Source organism: Fukomys damarensis, unplaced genomic scaffold, assembly GCF_012274545.1.
Source record: "Fukomys damarensis isolate Sample0158 unplaced genomic scaffold, DMR_v1.0_HiC HiC_scaffold_18, whole genome shotgun sequence".
NCBI classification, from domain to species: domain Eukaryota; kingdom Metazoa; phylum Chordata; class Mammalia; order Rodentia; family Bathyergidae; genus Fukomys; species Fukomys damarensis.
The window spans coordinates 35,598,329-35,608,945 of NW_022900930.1; the positions used below are offsets into that span (position 1 = coordinate 35,598,329).

The window sequence follows — 10,617 nt, forward strand, 5'->3', positions numbered from 1 at the left end:
CAGTACAAAATTCCTTCTGGAAGTTTCTGATGCATAACACTACAGCTCCATTTTCTGTTTTTTCTTTTTCCCCCTTGTTCAAGAAATCATACTTAAGGAAAATATTGTGAGACAAATTGTTATATCTGTGTCAAAATCTGTTGTTTTTAAAATATGTTCCTCAGACTAGCACAATTACATTACCTGGGAAATTTTATGAAATGAAACTCTATTTATTACGGTTTTTGTGGTACGAGCCCTTAAGATCTACTACCTTAGCAAATTTCTCAAGTATGCATTATTGGTAACGATCGCTGATACCTTGAGTGTAGACCTCTAGAACTTGTAAGTGGAAGTTTGTACTGTTAGCCGGCGTCTTCCCACTTCTCCTACTCCCAGTCTCTGCCAGTCACCATTCTACTTTCTGTTCTGAGGCGAGTGAGTTTTAGACTCTATCTTTCAGGGATATCGTGCCATATTTATCTATGTTTCAGTGGTATCATGCATCTGATACAGGATGTGCTGTACCTGGATGATTCCAGTGACAATCATTTTGCATTCATTTGGGAGTCATTTTGGAGAGGAAGTGCAGACATTGTGGTTGGCAGTGATTGGTTCTCATCAGAAAAGTAAATGCCTGTTTGTGCATCGAATGCCTTATTTACTTAAACCACTTTTTCCTACTGTGTAGAGGTATAAGGATTAAATAGTGCATAAAGAGATGGTGCGCTGGAGCTCAGTTCAGCAGCACATGTACTAAATCGGAATGATACAGAGAAGAATAGCACGGGCCCTAGCAAGGAAGACATGCAAATTCATGAAGCGTTCCACATATTTTCTAATAAAAATAATTCATACTTAAAAAAGACATGACACATTGCTGTCTCATATTAAGAATTCCATAAATTATAGACATTTATCCTACATCATTCCTATTTTATTTTAGCTTTTTTCATATTACAATGATTGGGCTTTGTTACTTACAGAATATGAGACGATGAGCAAATCAATTACTTTCCGCTTCTCAAAAGTGAAGTGAGAATTATAAAACTTCCCTAATAATCTCTCACAATATTTAAAATGTTTAATACTTGCAACAATGGATGTAAGGTTTATGCTCCCTGAAGGTAGCTTATCTTTTCTTCTCTCTCTTTCTTGAAGCATGCTTATTATAATCTTTTGACTTGGTTCCAAGCTAGTGTATGATCAAATTCCTGATGCAGAATTCATTTCTCTCCTCTCTGGGACAGATTACTTTGACATTACTAGTCAACAAATTATCCCTGTTCAAAAAAGATAAAATATATTCATTGATTACCCTCAGGGTTAATGCAAATTTTGGAGTAAAAATAGAATAAGAAGAGAACAAACATTTGCATGTCATCATTGTAAACTGAGATAGACAACTATTTTTTCTCATTGAGTTTATTGGTACTTTTTAGGTATACAGTACAGTTACATTCATTATTGGGATCTTGTACATTTACATGACAGGTCTTGGTTCTCATTTTTTCCCCGTACCCTCCTTTCACCACCTCCACCCTTCCCTATTTACAAAAACTTTATTTCCATTTTTTCCACTCTCTCTTTTCTTTTCCCTTATTTCCTTTCCCTTACCCTTCCCACTTCCCCTACAACTTTAGCTCTTTTATTCCTATTTTACATTATCAGTTATGCAGTTTGAATCTCATTTAAATTTTCAGTTTTTCACACCAGAGAAACTATTCAGTATGTTCATGTGTGTATCTTATTTATTTCTCTTACAAATATGGCATCAATATGCAATCATTTTCCTATGAATGACTCCAGTTTCTCATTCTTTATGTCTGAGTAGTACTCCATTTCACAGAAAAACAACATCTTCTTTATCCAGTCTCCAACTGATAGGTAGTTGGGTGGTTTCCACGTTTTAGTTATTAAAAACTGTGCTGCTATAAACATGAGTGCACATATATCACTGTGATATGATTCTTTTAATTCTTTTGGAATGATACCCAGCAGAGGGATAGCTGGGTCAAATGGAACCTCTAGTCTGAGATCTTTGAGATATCTCCATATTGATTTCCACAGTAGTTGCACCAGTCTGCACTCCCACCAACAATGAAGAAGGGTTCCTTTCTCCCTACAGACCTGCCAACATTTGCTATTGTTTGATTTCTTGATAGCAGCCATCTTTCTAGGGTGAGGTGAATCTCAGTGTTGTTTTCATCTGCATCTCTAGAAATACCAGTGATGTGGAACATTTTTTCATATGTTTATTTGTTGCTTTGCACTTCTTTGTCTGAGAGATGTCTGTTCATTTCAGATGTCCATTTTTGAATTGGGTCTTTATATTTGGGGTGCCCAATATTTTTGAGTTCTTTATATATTAGTCTTTTGTCTGAAGAACAGGTAGTAAAATTTTTTTCCCCACATTGTAGGTTGTCTCTTAGCTCGGTGGGTGGTTTCTCTTGTAGTGCAGAAGCTTTTGAATAAGATGACATCCCACTTGTTGATTCTTTCTACTAGTTCCCATGCTACTGAGGATTTGTTCATAATGTGTTTTCCTATGCCAATGTCTTCGAGAGTTCTGCGTAACTTATCTTCCAGCAAGTTTATTGTTTCTTCTTTAATATTTAGATCTTTAATCTCTGGATTTTAGTTTAGTGCATGGTGAAAGATAAGGGTCTAGTTTTAATCTTTGGCAGATTGAAATCCAGTGTTTCCAACACCATTTATTAAAGAGGCCATCTTTCTTCCAGTGAGGATGACTGGCTCTTTTGTCAAAGATGACATAGCTGAGTACATCTGGAGTTGTTTCTGTATAGGAAGACAACTTTTAGCAGCCAAATTCTGTCCATATTTTGGTGAACATGAAATATAAACCACCAAAAAATATCAACAAAACAATGACATACATTGAAAGTAAAAGATTGCTAACACAAGACAGAATATACTGTTGCATTCCTAAATTTACAGACAGAAATGGAAATATCTTCCACAAATAACTATGTTGTTCACAAGTACCTATTTAGTCAGTCAGATCTGACCTTCCCAGTCTCACTCTGAGCCTTCATACTAGAGACTTTCATAATTTCCAGAATTTGATGATAGGGTCCATATTAAAGTACCCTCTCTGTATTCCAGGACGATTTTCATCTTTTTAAAGGTTAAACTCATTTCATTTTCTTCCTTTTCTTACACCATTCTGCAAAGTATGCTCAAATTCAAGGTCATTGGTCTCTCTTTCATTACATTTCCTCATCTCTCAAGGAGCAAAAGTATAAAAGAAAGATAAGTGAGAGTCAAATAAGAGGAAATTGAGGTCTTCTGTCTTGTGAAAAATATTAGAAGTCAGAATTTATTGGCTAAAACATGCAGGCTAAAGATTTTCAGACAAAGCAATGAATCAAATTTTATGCCAAATGATATATTTTACTGAATATCTATTTAGGCAAGAACTCTTCCATATATTTCCTCTAGTTCTAACCAGTTAAATAAGTGGTCCACTTGTAGAACAGATCTCAGATCTAGTGTGGCCAGTATTAGAACCCTGGAAGTTCGATTCAGAGCTTACTTTTCCCCATAGTGCTATGGGCTTCCACAACATATACATGTAACTCTCACACATACATGAGTTCTCACTGGGTGGTTTACATGTTTGTTTCTATATATTTCTTCCTTTCCCATTAAGTGTCTTGGTACATTTAAGGTAAATAATACAGTTACATTCATCATTGGGATCTTGTACCTTTACATGACAGATCTTGGTTCTTATTTTTTCCCCATTCCCCTGCCCTCCCTCCCCTCCCTCCACCCTTTCCTATTTACAAAGACTCCTTAAGGCACAAAATGGTGTTTGTTCATAGTTTCTAACTGAACTGGGGGATGTTTTCTTTTCCAGTTACCAGTTTATTACAGTAAGTAATTCAATCCTCAGTGTAGCTTTTGTTCTTATGCTTCTAGTTGATTATTTAACATGTTGCATAAAAGTAGAAAAGTCCAATTAGTTTCTTCCCTTTATACATAAGAAGTCAGTTCTGAGAAATATACGTGTGATTTAGTCACCTTGAAGTAAAAAATATTCATGCTTATGCTATATTTCAGAATATTTGGGAATCTTATAACAGTCAGGAATTTATTTTCTATTAATTTGCAAATTTTAGTAAGTTCAGAAGGAGATAATTTCGGTAGCTATGTGCTGGAAATTCAAAGCAACATACAATAGAAGACATTATGTTATTACTACTTTAAAAAGCAATGCATTATCTTTCGGATGCTAAAATTTCAGAATATATTTTTGTGCAATGTTTTGTTGATAATGGTCCACAGACTTTGTTAAGCATTAGGTAGTATGAAATTTCCTTTTCTTTTATATCATCTATTAAATAGAGTTTTATTTCTTGCTGCCAAATATGTCATCTTTATATGGGCAAAATATGTCATCTTTATATGTATCTTATTGGTGTTCAAACGCAGTATTAATTTATAAGAGCTATAGTTGAGATTAAAAAAAATGATCTGGTAGATTCTCTAACCTGTGTAAAATCCCTTTGGTGTTTGTGGAATTATCTTCTTTACCTGTGTTTATTTCCCAAAAGACCAGCACCTGAAAGCCAACAGTCTCATTCTCTGTCACTCAGTTTTCCTCTGCTGATTTAAAGATGGAATCAAGGAGCTGCTGTGTTAGAGGAAATGGAATGTGCAGTGTGTTTGCTTGTAGGTAGATCACTGTCACAAATGACTTGTTTGTCGAATATATTTCACAACCTTCACTAACTTTTCTTTTCAACTTTTAAAACTATCAACAATAATCAACCAACTCTGGAAGTAATTTTCAATGTCTAAACAATAATGATTGATCCTCAAGATATTTCTTGTTTTAAATGATTTGCTTAGTAAGATTATGGTCTGTTTTAATGGCCAAGCAATTAACTTCAAATAAATAAAATCTTTGCAAATTTAGTAAAAATCTCAATGTAGGGATTTTGATGAGGTATTCTAAAGTTTATCTCAGTTAAAAAATGGCTCTAAGGCATGTGCAGTGCAGTCTTTTGCTCAACCATTCCTTTGCTGCTTCAGAGAGCATTTGTTTTTTGTTTTGTTTTTTTGTTTTGTTTTTGGTACTGGGGATTGAACTCGGGTCCTTGCGCTTCCAAGGCAGGCCACCGAACCGCTGAGCTAAATCCCTGGCCCCAGAGAGCATTTGTAAACCCCTCTTAACCCTTTGTCACCTTGCCTTTGGGATAATCTTGATATTGAACTCGTCCTTGCGCTTCCAAGGCAGGCCACCGAACCGCTGAGCTAAATCCCTGGCCCCAGAGAGCATTTGTAAACCCCTCTTAACCCTTTGTCACCTTGCCTTTGGGATAATCTTGCCCTTGCTCATGATTTAAACCAGGCATGTGGACATCATCTCATACCATGTCTGAATCTGGGAGTTCTAATTTCTAATGCTTTACTTATAAGGGCTGCTGACTCAACCTAAATGATTTACTGACAATTTTTTAAACTAAAAAATGCTTTTACTTTCTTCACCATAAACTATATTTTTTTCTTTGTATCTATTTTTTCAAAAATATCACTAAGCTGATTAAAAAAATACCAGCATCTTCATTTTCTCGTGTTCTCTAAATTATCAGACACCTTAACTTTATCATTGTCAACTTCCTCACCGAGACTCATTCCCATTTCCAATTGAATACCAAATTCTTTTATTCAGGAAATAAAAGTAATAAGAGACATCCATCTTCTCCCTTCTAAGAGCACAACTAAATCTCTTTTTCCTGCAATGCTTTAGCATTCTATTGATAGCATTCTATTTTCTAATATTTTCTATTAAGTGGCCAAGTTAAGCTTCTTAAAAATATAGTAACATTTTATTTTTCAGCTGTAAAAATTAGAAATGAAAATATAAATATATTGATTTTTAAAAATTTTCCTAAAAAGATGCACATTTATTCAAATTATCCATATTTCTCATGTTATGGCTTACATTGAGGTGTTTCCCCCAAAGCCTCATGTGTTCTTAGGTGAGGCTCTTTTGAGGTCATGGGGATGTGATACTAGATGATGCGTGTTTGACACTGGAGTAGTTCACGATTGTTTTAGGAGTCAGTTCTGAGTGTGGATGATGGATTTCCTGAAGAGGGATGACGCACTCTGGATGCGAGTGGCACTGACCAATAGGTTCAGATCCTGGATGGAATTCAAAGGGAACAAAGAAAGAAGTCTCACTGCTTCCTGCTTGCCTTGTCATGAGCTCTTTCTTCTCTGTCATCCCCCTTCGTCATTCCACCCAGCCTTGGAACCAGGCTATGGACTGAAACCTTCACACTGAGCTAAAAATAAACCTTTCCTCCCTTAACGTGAGTATTAAGTATTTTGTCTCAGAATTGAGAAAGTAACTAAAATACTCAATATCTATAAAAAATCTATGACTCCTTTGTGTTTTCTGAGGCTGAATATTCATTCTAAAAGAGTACACTGGAGAAATATTTCCTCTGAAATATCATAAAAATAAGAAAAGATTCCATTTAAATAATATTTTGTTTGTTTCAAGGAATATTTTTACAAAAATTGTAAGGTATTTTGACATGATGATGCTTTTATGGCAATAGGAAGTGGCATAGATCATCAATTACTAAAACTACATGTGGAAAAATAAATTATAAAGCCCCATTTTCATCAATATGCTTAATATCATATTCATCTGGAAAAGCTGGATTTCAACCTACCAAAGATTAAAATTAGACCCTTATCTTTCACCATGCACTAAACTAAAATCCAGAGATTAAAGATCTAAATATTAAAGAAGAAACACTAAATTTGCTGGAAGATAAGTTACCCAGAACTCTTGAAGACATTGGCATAGGAAAAGACATTATGAACAAATCCTTAGTAGCGTGGGAACTAGCAGAAAGAATCAGCAAGTGGGATCTCATCTTATTCAAAAGCTTCTGCACTGCAAGAGAAACCATCCACAGAACTAAGAGACAACCTACAATGTGGGAAAAAAATTTTACTATCTGTTCTTCAGACAAAAGAGTATTATCTAGAATATATATATAAAGAACTCAAAAATATTGGGCACCCCAAATATAAAGACCCAATTCAAAAATGGACATCTGAAATGAACAGACATCTCTCAGACAAAGAAGTGCAAAGCAACAAATAAACATATGAAAAAATGTTCCACATCACTGGTATTTCTAGAGATGCAGATGAAAACAACACTGAGATTCGCCTCACCCCAGAAAGATGGCTGCTATCAAGAAATCCATGAATAACAAATGTTGGCGGGGCTGTGGGAAGAAAGGAACCCTTCTCCATTGTTGGTGAGAGTGCAGACTGGAGCAAACACTGTGGAAATCAATATGGAGATACCTCAAAGAACTTGGACTAGTGGTTCCATTTGACCCAGCCATCCCTCTGCTGGGTATCTTTCCAAAAGAATTAAAAGAATCTTACCACAGTGATATATGTGCATCCATGTTTATAGCAGCACAGTTTGTAATAGCTAAAACTTGGAAACTGCCCAATTGCCCATCATTTGGAGACTGGATAAAGAAGATGTGGTTTTTCTATGAAATGGAGTACTACGTAGCCATGATGAATGAGAAACAGTAGTCATTCATAATGATTACATATTGATGCCATATTTGCAATTGAAATAAATAAGATACACACATGAACATACCAAATAGTTTCTCTGGTGTGAAAAACTGAAAGTGTAAATGAGATTCAAATTGTGTAACTGATAATGTGCAAAGAAAAAAAGGGCTAAAGTTGTAGGGGAAGTGGAAATGCTAGGGAAAGGAAATTAGGGAAAAGAAAAAATAGGAGAAAAGGAAAAAATGGAAACAAACCTGTGTAAATAGGGTAAGGGGTTAGTGGGAGGGTAGGGGTATGGGGAAAAAATGAGAACCAAGATCTGTCATGTAAAGGTATAAGATCCCAATGACAAATTTAACTGTGCTGTATACTTAAAAAATACCAATTAACTCAATGAAAAAAATAAAATTTTATTTTAAAAATATAATATTATTTAATAATTTCCAACAACAACAACTTTCATGGTTTCCTGAAATATATTTGTGTTGCTATTTAAGAAATTGTGCAGGGGCTGGTGATTTAGCTCAGTGGTTCTGCCTCCTGCCGTGCAAGCACAAGGACCCGGGTTTGATCCCTGGTACCCCCTCAAAGAAAACAGAAATTGCCCAATTTGTAATCCTACTAAAAGTTACAATAGGTATTGTATTGATTAGGGTTCTTTAAAGATATAAAACCAACAGGAAAAAATGCACACATTTATTAGATTGGCTCAAATAATCATAGAGGCAGCCTAGGCATCTGCAAGCTGAAGAGCCAGGTAAGCCCACAGCATGGGTCACTCTAAGAAGCTAAAAAGTTCAGATTGTCAGAGGGTGGTTGAGTTGAACATCTGAGTCTGGAGACAAAGTAGTGAACACCCCTAGAAGGCAATGGAGACCTTCTTAGAATTCAAAGGCCAAAAAATCTGGACTCTAATGTGTAAGGGTGGCTGGAACAGCAAAGAATTAGACTGCTCTGAAAGGAAGTGCAAAAGAGAAACAGTTTTCTGTTTTCCTGTTCCTTCGAGGATCCCAGCCAATTGGAAGATATCCACCTACACTGAGGGCGGGTCTTCCCCAGGCAAGTAACTTCCCCACTCTATACTCTGCTCTGTCACATGCATTCAGAAACAATGATTTGTTAATTGTTTAGGTATCTCTCAACTTAGTCAGGTTGACACCCTAAATTAACCATCAAAGATGTCTATGTTTATATCTAGTTTCCTCAAATTAATGACTTTTGGGTTCAAAATTGAGGAAGAAATTATTCACCAAAGTTTTTATAAAAATGATAGTTGGTCAAAATTGAAAGTATTTCATGAATTGTTATAATTTCAGTCATGCTTTTTCCTCTCAACAAATTATAGCTTTAGCCTAAATTTATGTGTCATTTAGATCTTTCACAATCATAATTTTTGTTGTATAATCTACCATAGTGAATTGTAAGCCTTTTGATAGAAATATGAAATAATTCTTTTATATGTAATTTTTCTGCTTTCTTTTTGTTGTTTACACCCTCCATTTCTATGTGAGGCCAGGTTTCTTGGGAAATATTCTTATTGAATTAATTCAGAAAAGGAATGTATTTAATTTCTCAATTGAGCTGTAAGATATAATGTAGTTTATTTATAAACTGTTTATTTTTTTGTATTTGAGATTACACATTTTTGTCTCTAGATACAATCTTTGCTGTCATTTTTTCTTTAATAATTTTCTATATTCTACGGGTTAAAACAATTGCATTATGGTCACTAGATGAGTTTTTATTGAATAAAAACTTTTGGAATTTAAATACAATAATCCTGTGTTAGTTTTCCTTTGCTGATTTTGTTTATTCCAGCTGATGGCAGTAAAGGACCTTTGCTCTATCTGAAAGGAGGAAAGGACAAAGCTGAAACACTTTAACTTCTTCTATGCAAGACAAAAGAGCTACCACTACACTCACCTACAACACAGCCACACAAAATGCCTTCTCCATAGACTCATGCTAAAAGAATGTGCAATGAGCAGAAAATTATAAACTGACATATATTTCTTAATCTTAATAAGCAATAGGTTGTGCTTGTGTTTTCATTTAATTTATTACCTGTTTCTTGTCTACCACATGTTTTAGCATAAGATGCAACTCATTCATGTAATCTGATAGGCTAGTAGAATTATTTATATTCCTCCTTACACATTTTACAGTGCACCTGGTGGAAAAGAATAAATGGTATGTTCAGAAAGAGGTGAGACCTCAATAAAGCTGTTTAGTTCAAATTTGTCAAATAAGGTAGATGGCACCAGAGTTGTGTTACGTTAATGACAGTTTTCAAATGAAAAACCTTATATTAAGCTTTGAAAATGCCAACTGGAATTTGAATAGATAGGTCAGTACAAAAGGAATGGTAGAGAAAAAGCCTAAAATTAAAAAAAAATGTACATTCAGGAACTACAGAAAAGGTTCATCATGGCAGTTTTTCAATGCTGAAAAAGAAGTGTTTTGATTATTTCTCTAACCAGAAAACTGATACCACTGAATTTGTGTATTCACTAACAAGTATGTCAATAGTACTGACAGTATTTTATGAGAAAGAAGAGACTAATATATTTTTACCTATTGATAAAGACTAGTGTGATTTTTCTATGTTGTGAAAATTCACAATTGTTTCCCTTTATGTTGTTCTTTGTTTCATATAAAAGTGGAATTCTGGAAAATTCCATTATTATTATAATTGCTGTCTTTTACTCTTCTAGAACTATATATGTGGACTTGTCCATTGCACTAAATTTTTATCATTTTGTCTTTTCAGTCAAAATGCCCAAGACTCAGAATTGCTCAATGACATGTTTATACCCATAGATCTTGTTAGTAGACATGCTAACATAACCTAAGACCTTTCTTGTTTTTTATACATCACGGGGTTCTTCTTTCACTGTGATTAACTCCCCCCGCCAAGATACAATGCCAAAAGCTACTACTTTTTCTACTGTGGCTGGATCCTCCTCTGAAATGAGGATTGTGCATGGATGAGAGAGAACATGACTGAGCCCTGCTTCATATCTTTCTGGAATATTGAGTTTTTCT

The 10,617-nt window shown here is 34.8% G+C and overlaps 1 non-coding gene across 1 annotated transcript; it reads left to right on the forward strand.

Moving 5' to 3' along the window:
• Positions 1-711: 711 nt before the first annotated feature.
• Positions 712-816, forward strand: LOC117286820. Its single transcript, XR_004517920.1, has one exon. It is a non-coding gene; the product is annotated as a U6 spliceosomal RNA (small nuclear RNA).
• Positions 817-10,617: the final 9,801 nt, after the last annotated feature.